This window comes from Podarcis vaucheri, assembly GCF_965113315.1.
Source record: "Podarcis vaucheri genome assembly, chromosome: W".
NCBI lineage: Eukaryota > Metazoa > Chordata > Lepidosauria > Squamata > Lacertidae > Podarcis > Podarcis vaucheri.
This window is the reverse complement of record NC_138757.1, coordinates 37,108,182-37,124,539: the sequence shown is the minus strand read 5'-3', so window position 1 is coordinate 37,124,539 and position 16,358 is coordinate 37,108,182.

Below are 16,358 nucleotides of genomic sequence, written 5' to 3'. Positions count from 1 at the left end.
GCTCCCAGTACGTTTCCGAGCACAATTCAAAGTGTTGGTGCTGACCTTTAAAGCCCTAAACGGCCTCGGCCCAGTATACCTGAAGGAGCGTCTCCACCCCCATCATTATGCCCGGACGCTGAGGTCCAGCGCCGAGGGCCTTCTGGCGGTTCCCTCATTGCGAGAAGCAAAGCTACAGGGAACCAGGCAGAGGGCCTTCTCGGTAGTGGTGCCCGCCCTGTGGAACGCCCTTCCAGCAGATGTCAAAGTGATAAACAACTACCTGACATTCAGAAGACATCTGAAGGCAGCCCTGTTCAGGGAAGTTTTTAACCTGTGATATTTTATTGTATTTTTGGTTTTTATGGAAGCCGCCCAGAGTGGCTGGGGAGGCCCAGCCAGATGGGCGGGGTATAAATAATAAATTATTATTATTATTATTATTATTATTATTATTATTATTATTATTATTATTATTATTGATTCCTGCGGGGCTCACACAATCCCTCCAAATCCTCCTCTCGAGCAGCGAGGACCACAAGATGGTAATATTTGGGTAAACCGCCTTCAAATGCGCCAAATCATCGAAAATGTTCCATCTCAAATCGATAGCTTTGCGGTATGCCAAGTCATTTTCCCCTAATTGAATTATCAAAGCGTCGGGAGGCCCTTCGGCAGCAGCCCTCGCAAACACCACCGGTTTGAATTCACTCCAGCGCATCCCTCTACGCGCAATCCAAGTCAGCTCAACGTTCGAAGGCAGGCTCAAATTATGCCCCATTCCGGAACTCACAGCATGGTTCTTGGCCCAGTAAACTATACTATGGCCCACCAACCAGATGCACACTTTCTTGGCTTCTGAAAGGAAAATAAACGGAAAAGCCAAGGTCAGGACTACCACCGGAAGTCATAGGTTCTTTCTAACATAAGTTCTGTATGCGTTAGATTTCCACCTCCCCAAGTCCTTAATCCTCTCCGTGGAGAGCCCTAAGTGCACTGCGGTGGTGGCGGCCCCGATGAGAAAGGAGTGGGCGAAAAATTCCTCCGCTGGAAATCCGCAAGCTGCAAGCGCAGCACGCAGCACGCGCGTGAACTGGTGTCTAGACAAGAGTGACCTGTCTGCATGTACAAGAAATGGGCCAGGGCCACTGGGTCTCAAATAAAGAAAGCGCCGTGTGTCTCTTACGGGACAGGGGCCACTACCCTGCACGGCCGATAACTGTAAGAGAGCGCCCTTACCGAGCTGGTCTGTCTTAGAACTCCGCACCTGGACAATCAGCTCGGACTCGGACAGGGACAGATCACTTAATAGTATGCCTCTCTGAGAATGAGCCGACCCGCGCTCGCAGACTAGCTCCCCAATGCGCAGGGCGCCAAAGAATGCTATGGAATAGGCGGCCGAGAAAAGCCGCGCTTCGTATTTTGACCAGCATATAGAGCGTAACTTCTTGTGAATCTGGGCCAAAGCGTCAAACGTTATGGGCCTCCTCCTGTCTACACTGGGAGGGTGCTGCCGACGCCAGCCCTCCAGAGTCTTACGGACGATAAAAGCTGAACATGGGTCTGTGGCAAAAAAGGCCTTACAAAAATATGAAATTCCCACGGACTGAATATTAAGAGTTTTAGGGGCCCTTCCCAATTCCCTCAGGTGAGCCAAATAGCGGAGCACCTCCCTCGTTGAGGGAATGGACAAAGGCCCCGTGCTGGGCCTGCTGCTGCGAAATTTTAAGAAGTCGGCCCAGGCCTTCTTGTATGATCTCATTGTGGAAGGGGCCACGGCACCGATTAAACCTTTCATCACTTCTTGCTCCCAATGCTCCAGAGATGCTCCGGGAAAGGCATCGATGATTGCTCGGCATCCGGCGCTAACAAGCGGAAGCGCTCCATCTGAAAGCGAGATAAAGCATCCGCGATGTCATTGTTAATGCCGGGTACGAATTTGGCCGAAAAGTATATGTTGTGCTCTAAACAAAGAAGGACAAAAGACCGCAGGAGATTCCCAACCCTGGTGGAACGCGCAGACTGCTTAGAGAGAACCGCTACTACCGCTTGATTATCCGTATTGAAGCAAACCCTGTGATTGCGGAACTGTTCTACCCAAAGATGTACTGCTACTACGATGGGGAAGAATTCCAAGAATGTGAGATCCCGTGTGATGGGCTGGCCCTGCCACTCTGTGGGCCACCTTTTGGCGCACCATTGACCCCAGAAATACACCCCAAAGCCCAGCGATCCAGCGGCGTCTGACTGTACTTGAAAGTCGGCCGTTAGGGACATGGAATCTTGCCATAATGATATGCCGTTGTACTTGTCGAGGAATTGCAACCACATGCCCATATCCACCTTAACTTCCTTGGATAGCCGGACTCTATGTTGGGGAGCCCTGAGTCCTGCGGACAATCTAGCTAAACGGCTGCAAAAGGGGCGACCTGGCGCCACCACTCTACAAGCAAAGTTTAGGTGACCTAGCAAGGACTGGATTTGTCTCAGAGTGATCTTCTTAAGGGGCAGAAGCTGCTGAATCAGCGCTTTAAGGGCGGACAGCTTCTCGACAGGCAGCCGAGACGTCTGCGCCACTGTATCCAATTCGATGCCTAAATAAACCAAGGAAGTGGTTGGACCCTCCGTTTTTTCGGCAGCGAGGGGAACCCCTAGTTCCTCTGACAGGGCTGTGAAGGCCCCCAGGAGGGCGGAGCAGCCCTGTATACTGTCAGACACCAGGATAAAGTCATCGAGGTAATGGGACACGCCCACGGACCTTGATCTGAAGCGGAGGGCCCATTCTAGAAAAGTACTAAATGACTCGAATGCTGCACAGGCTATGGAGCAGCCCATAGGCATCGCTTTGTCGACGAAATACTCCCCTTGAAATTTAAAGCCCAACCAGCGAAAGTCAGCTGGGTGGACTGGGAGGAGTCGAAATGCTGACTCGATATCACATTTTGCTAGCAGCGCACCCCTCCCAAATTGCCGAATCATCTTAACTGCTTGGTCAAAAGAGGTATACTTGACCGTGCAGAATTCCTGGGGAATAGCATCGTTGACAGAGCCCCCTTTCGGGTAAGATAGGTTATGGATCATACGAAATTCCCCCGGGGTCTTTTTAGGGACGATGCCCAGCGGGGACAAGTGAAGCCCTTTGAACGGAGGCGCGGAGAAGGGGCCAGCCACCCTACCAGATTTGATTTCTTTCTCTATCTTTTTCCTGGCTATATCAGGCCTTTCCCTAACAGATTTTTGATTTTCCGGTTCCCTGGGGGTAGGGGGAACTGTCACAGGGATTCTGAAGCCCTTAGAGAAACCCTCCCAGAGGTATTGCGCAGCTTTTCGGTCTGGATATAGGTCTAGCAGGGTCTTAAGGGGCTGAAGACGGATAGGGGTATAGGCCAACGGAAGCTCGTGATTACTGGCGGTTACTTGGTCCTTGATGAGAGGGACCGGGGGCACCTCTAGCGTTGCCGTGTAAGTACCCCCTGCCCCCCGAAAGGGCTGCTGTTTATTCTTAAAGCACGCGGTAGCGGGGTGGTTTCCCCAGCAGCGTTCGCATTCATGGGAATACTTACAATAGGGGCGTGAACAGACACCCCGATTGAACTCCCAGCACTGGCGGCGCCTTTTTGCTTCAGTCTTACCATTTTTAGCCGGGTCCTGATTTTTCTTTTCTATGTAGGGATTGACGTCCATGCCCCAGTAATTAGGATCGGTCAGGTCCCAACGGGTGGACGGCAGGAGAGAAGCATTCCTGCGAAAATTCTCATCGTACGTTAAGGCTGCGTTTTCTCCTGCGAGAGAGTACGCTGTTCTCACGTGCGCCAGGTAGGCCACTAAATCCATAGATCTCCGGGGATAAGCGGCGGAGACAACTCCCATAAAAACTTGATACCCGTCTAACCCCTAGGCGTTCTATACCTCCTTTTTCCGTAGGAGCGCCTCTTTTCGCCCTTTCCCGTTAACTTGGCCGGGGGGAGAAGGGTAAAGATATCTACGTAGTCCCCATTGAGGATCTTATTCCTCTTCCTCTGGGACAGATGGTTCCCCAATATGAAATCAGTTGGCTGATTGGTGGAGACTTTAACGTCTTCGACCAACGCCCCATCCCTCCATTCAAGCACTCCATTGAAAGTTTTGCGGTGGGAGTTGGCCCTCCTTTCATGTGCCCAGAGCGGGATCCCATGATTGCTCTCTCCAAGACCCCAGTACCCCGCCATTTGATCCTCAGAATCCGACTTGGTAGAGGACGTACCTGTGTCATCCTCTGTCTCTGACTGCTTGCTCCGCTTCCTCTTGTCCGAAGTATGTTTCTTCTTAGCTTTCCTCTTACCCCCTTGCGCCTCAACGGTTGGAGTGCTCACGCCGGCTACCGACTGAGCGTTTGAAGGGTCAGGCTGCTCCCCCTCCGAGCCGGAACACGCACTGTCCTCCGTTGAGCTGTGCTGAGGTTGTTGTTCCTGAAAGACACTAGGTATATCTATGGCCCGCGAGAGTGTGCTACTGCTGTTGTTTCCCTTGGTGGGCGCCTTCCCCTTACTAGGACCCTTCGCCGGGGCCTTTCCTTTTCCTGTACTATGGCTTGCCTTCCCAGCAGTGGCTGATTGGGCTCGAGTGATAGGGCGTCTTGTAACTGCAGGCCTGGGGTGCGAACTGCCCCCCAAGTCTGCCTCGGGATCTTGTTGTCCTTGGTTATATGGGGGAGTGTCAGGTATCATATCTTGTGATGGCTCGGGAGCAGAGGGCGCCGGCGCTCCTCTAGATTTGCATTTTTTGTAAAAGGTTTCAAAAGCCATAAAAAATTGGGCAAAAGCCTGTGGGTCGCATGGCATGGCCGGTAACTGTGTGCCCCCGGTGCTAGTGGCTGCCGGCTGGGTGCCCGAGGTGGACGGTTGCTGGTCACTCCCTGAAGCCATGCCCGAATTTAAGGGCCGGCCATTTTAAATTCGCTGAAAAGGACAGTTCAGTGTGGGCTACTCTGACCGTGTATGTCCTCCTCAAAACCTTTCAATTCAAATTGTCTTTATTTATTTATTTATTTATTTACCCTAATTTTTTGTTTTGTTTTTTTAAAATTTATTTATTTATTTATTTATTCTTTTATTAATTTATTTTTTATTTTATTTTTTAAAATTTATTTAATATTTTATTAATTTATTAATTTTTAGAATTTTTTTTAAAATTAAATTTATTTATTTATTAATTAATAACTTTTATTTATTTATCTACTGTTCAATCTGTTAACTATTTATTCGAAATATACCAATTATTTCTTAGCTGTCAGTATATTCAAATACCTAAAATCTAATAACCTCAAATGGTCACAATGCAACAACTGAAGGTGGTTTTTATTTTTTATTTTTTTAAGGGTGACTAAACGCCTCAAATAAATTCAAGCGCGACAAAATGGTGCAGTTATCTTTCGTGTCACAAGATGGTGGGGCCCCCCAGCAGCTCGATCGGCCCCGCAGCAGACACGCGAGCCCTGCAGGCCTAAGCAAGCAAATGCGGTGCCGCTGTTCACCGGCCGGAACTGTTGCCAAAAACGCCGTTAAAGAACCCCCCGCCAAGCGGATACTGAAGCTGGTAAGTTAAAGATTAAAATTCACTTGCAACTTCTTCCCTTAAATAAAATGGCCGCCGCCTGCTTCAACACGCGGTGCCGGCAAAATGGCGGCGTGGGGGGGAAGATGGGTGCCGCCCTGCCCTTAGTCAAAATGGCGTCCCGGCCCTCACCCACGTGGTGCTGCGACCCTGACGCCCGGTAGCCTCTATGGTAACCAGCAAAGGGTAGCACGCGCTGCTGTTCAGAGTCTGTTACTCGCGCTCGAAACCGAAATAAAATCCCGTATAAGATCCCCAAATAAAATCCCCGAAGGCGAGGGTATGCGTAAGGTAAAACGGTGTAAAGTAAAACGGTAAAACGCTGCTCAGAAGGATTGGCGGGTTCCCAACACCACTGACAAAAGAAGGAGACAGTAGACTCGGCCGAGGAGCAGTACGAGGAGGTGATAGTAGAAGGAAGAAATTCAAAGTAAACGGAGCGGGGGGGGGGGCGAATAAAAGGTAATCAGCGGAAAAGGTGCGGGAAGTATGCAAAGTGGCAAGCAGGAGGCAGCCGGTGCGAGGGCTAGCAAGCCGCGTGCGTGTTACCCTTTCCTTTTTTCTGCAGGCGCCGATTCAGAACCTCTGCTGATATGCTCGATGGCCGGAGCTTCCGCGGGGCTCCGCTGCCAGGAACGGTTCCAGGCGGCTCCTCGTACTTCCCAAGCACGGTGGCAGCAACGCGAAGAAAAGAAGAGAAAAAGACCACAAGGCTCCGAACGCAAAAAAAAGCACAGCGAAGCAATCCACTCAGCTGGTCAAAACCGCTCGTCAGCTGGGCAAGGGGAAAAGAGGGCGGTCCCCGGGCGTGCCTGGCCCTAAATAGCCAGGGCCACGCCTGCCCCGCCCACCCATTGGCAGGCTGGGTTGAAGGCACGCCCAGGGATTCCCCCAAGTCTCGCGGGGGCGAGGGAAGCCCCCGCGAGTGTGGGAGGGTCCTGCCCGCAACACCCTCTCCGCTGCAGGAGCGGAAAGGGCTTTCCTTACACTTCCAACATATATTTGAACTAGTTTTGTACATTTTCCCTAACTGCACTGGTGTTGTATACCATCTGTACATCATCTTCGTGTAGTTCTTCATGTACTGTTCCCAGGATAGGTAAAGATCTTTCAACAGTTTTCAAATCGAAAAACGGTGTTTCCTTTTGAGATCCTTTGTAACACCATCCAGTTCATTTAACCACAACCTACGACCCTTGAGGTTTTGACTGAAGCAAAAGGATTGATTCCATCCCTGTATCAAACAGCTGTGATTTGAGGATCGTCTGTTTCATAGCAGCTCCTGTGGCCCTTCCCTCTGCTGCATTTCGCATGAAGTTGCCGGTGATTTCCCCAGGAGTCAAAAGGCCTACCTACTCTGGGCTTATTCTTGGGAATTACTTTGCAACAAAGAAGGAAGCTTTTCGTCTTCTGTTTCTTTTCATTTTTATGTTTTCAAAATGCTTGATATCTGACACTGATTTCTGTATATTGTGTTTTCTTTGTTTTTCAAGCTTTCATAAAAAATAGCCTTTGAAACCAGCTGGTACAGTGGTCAGAAGACTTGCCTTCGTGTCCACAGAATGGAGAAGAAAAGTTCGCCCAACGAATCCCTGGGTGCGACCCCAGAGACCTCCGGCTGCCACCTGGCTGAGTCTTCTCATTGCCAGCTCACTTCGATGCCCTCTGTTCCCAGAGATACCACTGGAAGAGCTGCTTCCCTTAGCCAGGAAGAGTCGGCGTCCCAGCAGCCTTCCCAGCAGGCCTCCCACATTTCCTCCTCCTTGGGCAGTGCTCCATTGCAGGTCCCCGAGCAGCTTTCCGAAGAAAGGCCCCATGGCACTGGCCAAAGTGCTTCCCTCCCATCTCTGGATGAGGTTTCTTCTTCCCAGTGCACCACCCAGGGAATGGGTCACCAGCTTGCAGCGACGTTCTCTAGCCTGCAGTCTGGGAGTAGGAAAAGTGTGATCACCTTTGCGGGGACCCAGGCTGTTTCCTCTACCTCTAAGTCTCCAGAGGGGTCTGTCCCAGCTCCGAGCACAGCTGATCTGGCTAAAGGCGGCCAGGGGCAAGGCCAGGTAAGTCCAGATTGAGAGGTAGGGAAAGGGCTTTGAGGCTGTAATGCCCTCCTTGAGTCTCTCCAGCTGGTTTGGACAACTGCCCCCATCCCTGACCCCTGGCCATACCGCCTGGGCCTGGTGAGAGATGGAGCCCCAGAACACCTGGAGTGCACCAGGCTGGGGAAGGATGTCGTGGGGTGGAAGGCAACAGGAAGGCAGACAGCCCATCCCGGGGTCGGTCCTTTTCCTCCTTCTAGCTTAATGGCTCACCTGAGCCGCCATCCTTTAAACTGGGGAAGCAGCAGCGGCTCATCAGAACTCACAAGTTAGGAAGTCCTATGTTATAGTCCCCATCTTCTTGTTATGTCCTGTTGGTGGGGAGAATCGTGCCGTTTTCCTGTGGGCTGGCAGGTGGGCCCAGGGAAATGGCTTTGTTGGGGGAGCCTCCGAACTCGTCCTCTGCATGTTTGTTCCCTGTTGCCCCAAAGTGGGAACTGTCTTGCAATTCAGGCTTGTGGCACACAGGTAGAGAAGGGGAGCCGTTTGTCTCTTCAGATGCCTGGGAGAAGAGAGCAGTGGGTGGGGGCAGCCTCTGCTCCCCCTTCTAGAAAGGAGGCCTTTGCCAACATGGGTGCAATTCTGCTCCATGTGGGGGAAGTCTTTATCCATCACGGACTTGGGGGGATGCTGCTGCCAGCCAATATGGGCTTTGAGGGATTTTTTTTTACTGTAGGCCTGTTTATTCTGCTGCATTTCAATGTTTGCCTATTTTCGGACCTAGTTGTAAAGTACCTTGAGATTCCCACATAAGAGGTTGCAGGTAAATACTCTAAAAATAAGAACTCCCCCCCCCCATCATGTCACAAAGTCAATTGACACAGAGCCTAGAATAATGCCAACCAGCTCTTCTACCTGGAAGTGCAACATCAGCCCTTCAACACATCAGCATGATGTGCAGTTGTCACACGGCTACGTCTCATAAGCCATGAATGCAGGTCTGAATAGTGCCCCTTTGGAAACCCCCACCCTCCATGCAGAAAAAGAGCATCTGCCCTTGAAATCCTTTCAGTATAAAGTGTATGAATGACAGGCAGCTAAAAAACTGTCTCCTCGGCTATTTGGCTCATGTGTCTCATAGAAGAAACTCCGTGGACGGAAACAGCCTTGCCAGGAATGTGAGCCGACTTTAATCCAGCCTGCCCTGAAATATCTCAGAAGTGAAGCAGGAGAAAGAGGCCCAGTTTATGGCGGTGAGCTGACTTGGTTTTGAGTAGGAGGGTGTGCGCTGCAGGGGACTGGTCTGCTTATGTGAATAGGCTGGACTACAAAATCTCTGGCTGCTCTTATATTCTTTTCCTGCAAGGCTGCAGTTAGGTTAGTGAGTGGCAGGCTATTGCCTATCTTGTGTATCAGCAGCACTGTAGAGTCAGGCCAGATGGCAAATCCTGATAGTTGGGGTCGGGATGCATATGGAATGGGTTGGGGAAAGAGGGGTGGCCACTTCCAATCTACCAGGAAGCAATTTTCTGCTGGAAAAACAGCTTGCACCTGCAGAAGGAGGCAGCACTCCACAGAAACCCTCTCTGTCATACAAGCAGTCCTCTACAAGGAGATCCTTGGGCTGGGAGGGAGCTGGAAGTGACCATATTCCAGATGAGGGGGAGCATGAAGCCAGGCTCTGGGCTTTCGTTTCGTGTTGGAATGGAGATGTGAAATCACTTCTTTTGTATTCAGGTCAGGACAAGAGATCCACACCTGGGAGCTTGACGGCAACTGAAGGGATCCATGGTGATCCAGGGCAAGCTGCACTTGCTGCTCAGGTAAGGCCAGAAGGAGGCTTACCAGGCGTCCCCGGTTGCCAGGAACAGTTCCCAGATTCAGCAATCTGTCCCCGGCAGAAATTTGTCCCTGGAATGTCCCCGGATATAATTAATGTCCCCGGATTTACACTGGGGACTTCCTGCGCTGCAACATGGCTGACGCCATGGCAGCAAGCAGCATCGCAGGTCCCGACTACATCCGGGGACATTGATTAAATTCGGGGACATTTCAGCCAGCCAATCCACTGGCTGGGGGGGGGGGGCCCGACTTTGCTGCAGCCACCGCCGCTGAGGAGAGGGAGAGCCCGACCCGAGAGAGAAGAGACCCAGAGGAAGGTATGTCTGCTTTAACGCCTCATTGCGTTCTTGGCCGTTCCTGTGGCGTACACCCCTCCCCCCTTTTCTCCAGCTGGACGGCTTGTCTTTGGGGCTGTGAGGCAAAGCACAGCAGTGGGGATCCCCTGTCCCCCCCCCACTTTGTGGGAGAGCTTGCTTGCAGATAGGGATAGCGCACGGTTGGAGAGCCTTTTATTTGTAATTGCTCTGGTTGCTTAGAAGGGTAGTTGGCGGATGAAGTGAATCAAGTCAACTTTAATCGTTTAACCTGCCAGAAAAAGGGCCAGTTTAAAACAGCGGCTCTCTAGTTCACAGAGTTCCTGAACAAGCCTGCATGGAAACACCGGTTTCTATCATAACTGAAATGTGCTTCATTTGCAACTAAGTAGAGCCTCTCTGCTAATGCAGAGGACAATCCACAGCTTCAGGCAAGGCCATTTATATAGCCAGAATCCAGAGCAGCCTTTTCTCCTACTCCTCTGAAGTACCACCACTGCAACACCAGCGCTTGGCCTTCTGGCACCTGCAGGCTAGGGAAAGAGCTCTTTAGCACCCTGGGGTGGAGCTCCTTCTCAGCAATAGCACTGTCTGCTCATTCCCAACTTCTTCAACCAGTGCCTCTGTGCCTTCTGTAAATGTCTGGAGTAAATGTCTAGCAGGAAGTGTCTGTCCTCTCCAGGATGTTGAAATACTGAAGAAGGCGCCCAATAGCCCGAAGACGGGGGCGGAAACAGTACTTAAGGATGATCAAGCATGAAGGTCCAGGAGCTTGAAGAAAAACTCCAGCTGTTGCCAGCAATACTCCAGGATCCTCAAGGAAGAGGTATTTTTGAGAATCCCGTCTTCACAAATTCCAGGGACATGGCCCTCCCAGTGTTAAGGTGGGGAGGTGGGGTTGGGAGTTTGCAGATAAGAGTCGAAAGTTAAAAATGTAAAGGCTAATGGAATTCTATTTAAAAATCAAAAGTCGCTGTGGTGGTTCAAGTTATAGTGTCAGACAAAAGACAAGATGGAAAAGAAAAGATAAGGAAGAGAGAAAAGAGATAGAGAGAAAAAGAAGAAAGAAAGAAAAATAAAACACAAAAAATCCTACTGAAAATAGTTTGTTTGTTCAGAAAAGAGAAGGAAAAGAAAAAAAACCAATGTAATAAGTAAATAGAAAAAGGGGGGAGTGGGGATGGAAAAGTAGATATATATATAGAATCCTTTAATGAGAAATGAGAAATTTTAAAAAAACTTTTTTTAAAAAAGAGAAAGTAGTAATAATGAAAATGAGTAAATGAGTAAGAAGTGAATAGAAATGGATGAATAATGAGTAATAATGTATTCATAAAAAGGGAGGGTTGTGTGTATAACTAAAGAAGAAGGAGGAGAGAGAGAGAGAGAGAGAGAGAGAGAGAGAGAGAGAGAGAGAAGGGAACAAGAAAAAGGGGCAGTTTGAATTCTCCCGTGGGACCCCCAGGGCTTGGTGTCGGGTCCCTAGATCAGGGCTGAGGCGGCGGTTCCAGGAAATGGGCTCCAATGGTTCAGGCCGCCTACCTGGGTTCATAGGGCTTTAAAATACGGATAAGAAATGGACTGAAAATAAACTCAATAACATAAAGCATGGTTTTTGCTGTGCCCCCCTGCACTGGCAGGGGAGGGTCCACGCCGCGTTCTTCTAGCCCCCAGCCGGTCCCCGGTGCGCGGTTGCTCTGCTCTTTTGCTCCAGCCGCTGGTGATATAGGCTTGGGGTCGGAGCTGGGCTGGGTGGGGGGTTCCCTCCGGGCTTCCCTTTCTCTCCCGATCCCCTCCTATCATTCTCCTCCCCCCCCCCCGCATGTTACCTGTGGGGGCGCCTTACCAATACAGTTGTACCTTGGATCCCAAACGCCTTGTGACTCGAATGTTTTGGCTCCCGAACGCCACAAACCCGGAAGTGAGTGTTCCGGTTTGTGAATGTTCTTTGGAGCCCAAATGTCCGACGGGGCTTCCGCGGATTCGGATTGAGTGCAGGAAGCTCCTGCAGCCAATCGGAAGCCGCGCCTTGGTTTCTGAATGTTTTGGAAGTCAAATGGACTTCTGGAATGGATTCCGTTTGACTTCCGAGGTACCACTGTATATCTTCTCGGAGCAGGGGCAATCCCATTGCCGCCTTCAGTTCTGGTAAAGCTAAGAATTGCTTGTGCCGATCTTGATGCCTTCAAGGCCGAGGCTGTCATCTGATGTGACCCAGTACTCCTATCAGAGAAGCAAATCCTCAAATACAGTCATACCTCTTCTTCCGCTCAGTTCAGGTTACGTCTTTTCAGGTTGCGCCCTGCGGCGACCCGGAAGTAACGGAACGGGTTACTTCCAGGTTTCGCTACTCGCGCATGTGCAGACACTCAGAATGACATCATGCGCATGCGCAGAAACGGCAAATTGCGACCCGCACACGTGCAGACGCGGGTTGCGTTCTGCTCATGATGCGAATGGGGCTCCGGAACGGATCCCGTTTGCAACCAGAGGTACCACTGTAGTTTAAATGCCTGGCTTGTTCAATGGCTTGTCCATTTAGGAGCCATTTCTGCTTCCTGGGCTCTGCCCCCAATACTACGGCTTTTGTCTTGGAATAATTTGTATTCAAATCTTTGTTACGACACAGTCTCCCAAAGTTCTTTAGTAATCGCCTCATAATAATAATAATAATAAATTTTATTTATATCCCGCCCTCCCCAGCCGAAGCCGGGCTCAGGGCGGCTAACAACACTAAAATAGTGCAACATTATAAAAACATCATAAGAATTAATTAAAATCAGAATTGATGGCAACCATAAACTAAAGTATTGTAAGGATTGCCAAAGGAGGGAGTCAGGCTGTGCCCTAACCAAAGGCCTGGTGGAACAGCTCTGTCTTGCAGGCCCTGCGGAAAGATGTCAAGTCCTGCAGGGCCCTTGTCTCTTGTGACAGAGCGTTCCACCAGGTTGGAGCCGCAGCCGAAAAAGCCCTGGCTCTAGTTGAGGCCAGCCTAACCTCTCTGAGGCCTGGGACCTTCAAGATGTTTTTATTTGAGGACCGTAAGTTCCTCTGTGGGGCATACCAGGAGAGGCGGTCCCGTAGATACGAGGGTCCTAGGCCGTATAGGGCTTTGAAGGTTAAAACCAGCACCTTAAACCTGATCCTGTACTCCACCGGGAGCCAGTGCAGCTGGTATAGCACCGGATGAATGTGATCTCGCAGCGAGGACCCCGTAAGGAGTCTCGCTGCGGCATTCTGCACCCGCTGGAGTTTCTGGGTCAGTCTCAAGGGCAGCCCCACGTAGAGCGAGTTACAATAATCCAGGCTGGAGGTGACCGTCGCATGGATCACAGTGGCTAGGTCAGGGCGAGAGAGGTAAGGGGCCAACTGCTTAGCTTGGCGGAGATGAAAAAATGCTGCCTTTGTTATAGCTGTAATCTGCGCCTCCATAGAGAGGGAGGTATCGAAGATTACACCCAAACTCTTGACGGACGGTGCTGGCACTAATTGCACCCCCGCAAGAGATGGGAGTTGCCCCCTCAATCCCATATCGTCCGGTCCCAGCCAGAGGACCTCTGTCTTCGAAGGATTTAACTTCAACCGGCTCCCACGTAACCATCCAGCCACAGCTTCCAAGCATCTGATCAGTGTGTCTGGGGCCGAGTCAGGATGGCCATCCATCAACAGATAGAGTTGGGTGTCATCAGCATACTGATGGCAGCCCAGCCCAAAACTCCGGACAAGCTGGGCGAGGGGGTGCATAAAGATGTTAAAAAGCATCGGGGAGAGAATCGCACCCTGAGGCACTCCACACACCAAGGAGTGGCGGGATGACAGTTCCCCCCCAAGCGCCACCCTCTGTCCCCGACCAGAGAGAAACGAGCGCAGCCATTGAAGGACTGTGCCCTGGATCCCCACGTCGGCGAGGCGGTGGTCCAGAAGTTCGTGATCGACCATGTCGAAAGCTGCTGACAGATCTAGAAGAATCAGCAGCCCCGACCCGCCTCGATCCAGCTGTCTACGAAGATCATCTGTTAGGGCGACCAGAGCCGTCTCGGTCCCATGACCAGCGCGGAAGCCGGACTGGAATGGATCCAGAGCCGATGTTTCATCCAGAAACCTACCAAGCTGTTCAGCAACCGCTCTCTCAATCACCTTACCCAGGAATGGAAGATTCGAAACTGGGCGGTAATTGGATAGATCTAAGGGATCTAATGATGTTTTCTTTAAGAGCGGACGCACCACTGCCTCCTTCAGTTCCCCTGGGAATGTCCCGGTGCCAAGGGACAAATTGATGATATCCCCCAGGGGGGCCCGCACCTCGTCTGGACATGCTCTAATCAGCCAAGACGGGCACGGGTCGAGAGGACAAGTGGTGGGCTTTCCAGCTCGGAGGAGTCTGTCCACATCGGCTGGGGATATCTGGTCAAAGTGGTCCAGTACTGGACCCGAGGACAGTCGAGGGGCCTCCAGTTCCTTTATTGTATCCAAATTGGCAGGGAGGTCATGGCGGAGCGACAGGACCTTCTCCGCAAAAAAGCTCGCAAATGCCTCACAGCTGTGTGTTGAATTGTCATTTAAATTTGGCTGTCCTTCGAGGGACGTTAAAGACCGAATTATACTAAATAATTGTGCCGGGCGAGAGCTAGCGGATGCAATGGAGGCCGAGAAGTAAGACTTCTTAGCGGCCTTCACTGCCATCTCGTAGGTTTTCATAAAAACCCTATAAGATGTTCTTGAGGCTCCGTCACGGGCACCCCGCCATACTCGCTCTAGCCGTCTGAGGTCCCGCTTCATTTTCTGGAGCTCCTCAGTAAACCAGGGAGCCCAGTTTCTGCGGGGTCGCAGAGGGCGCTTAGGTGCGATCTCATCGATGGCTGCCAGGAGCTGGGTATTCCAGCCCTCAACAAGCTCAGTCAATGAGTCGCCAGGGGGAGAAAGGTCCCGCAAGGCTTGGCGGAATCTATCAGGGTCCATCAGCCTCCGCGGGCGAGCCCAAATCGGCTCACCACCTAAGCAGGGTGGGGGTGGAACATCAATCCTGGCTTTCATAGCATAGTGATCAGACCATGGCACCTTCATCGAAGGAAACATGATCACATCTATACCAGCGCCAAAGATCAGATCCAGCGTGTGGCCTGCTTGATGTGTGGGGCCCGAAACAAACTGGGAGAGCCCTAGTGTCGCCATGGAAGACACCAGGTCCAGAGCCTGTGAGGAGGGAGTGGCATCAGCATGGATGTTGAAGTCCCTCAATACCAATAGGTTAGGGAACTCCAAGGCCCAGCCGGCCACCGCCTCCAGCAGGCCTGACAGGGTGGCTGCTGGTGCGCTAGGTGGCCGGTACACCAGCCAGACAGCCAAGCTCACCTCGGAGCCCCACACTAGGCCAACACATTCAATGCCGGGGATCGATGGCGGTGGTAGAGCCCTGAAAGAACAATCTTCCCGGATTAATAATGCCACCCCTCCCCCCCGGCCCACAGTCCGTGACTGGTGGAGGACGGAGAAACCCGGGGGCGCCATCTCTCGTAAGGTAACAGTTACCCCTTCGCGCACCCAGGTCTCCGTCACACAAGCCAGGTCGACCCCCTGCGAGATGATGAAATCTCGCAGGGTGGCGGTTTTGTTGCCTATAGACCTGGCATTGCACAACACCAGTGACGGAGGTGAGTAATCCTTTCTCACCCTACCCTTGCAGGGGGAGCGGTCCTCCCCAAGACTCACTGGCAATAAAACAATACAAACAAGAAACATTAAAAATTACAAAAACATCAAAATAAAAAATAATAATTCCCCAAGCCCAACCAAACATCAATCCCACCCCACCCCCCACATACAAAAAAATCCAGATTTTTTTTTTTAAAAAAAAAAATATTGAAAACACTCTGTGCCTCTCCGGCAGTAACAACTGTCCTAGTGAGGCCTGTCAGGCCCCGCCCTGGGCCAGGTGGTAAGTGGCAGGGAGGAGCAGGGCCCTCAGGCACTCACTCAGGGGAGTCCTCCTGGGCAGCAGGCCGCAAGCAGCACGCAGTCCTTGTGAGGCCCCAGGCCCCGCCCCAAGCCAGATGGTAAGTGGCAGGAAGGAGCAGGGCCCTCAAGCACTCACTCAGGGAGTCCTCCTGGGCAGCAGGCAGCAAGCAGCACACAGTCCTTGTGAGGCCCCAGGCCCCGCCCCAAGCCAGATGGTAAGTGGCAGGAAGGAGCAGGGCCCTCAAGCACTCACTCAGGGAGTCCTCCTGGGCAGCAGGCAGCAAGCAGCACACAGTCCTTGTAAGGCCCCAGGCCCCGCCCCAAGCCAGATGGTAAGTGGCAAGAGCAGGGCCCTCAGGCACTCACTCAGGGGACTCCTCCTGGGCAGCAGGCAGCAAGCAGCAGGCAGTCCTTGTGAGGCCCCAGGCCCTGCCCCAAGCCAGATGGTAAGTGGCAAGAGCAGGGCCCTCAAGCACTCACTCAGGGAGTCCTCCTGGGCAGCAGAACGCAGCAGTCCTTGTGAGGCTTCAGGCCCCGCCCCGGGCCAGATGGTAAGCGGCAAGAGCAGGGCCCTCAAGCACTCACTCAGGGGAGTCCTCCTGGGCAGCAGGCAGCAAGCTGCACACAGTCCTTGTGAGGC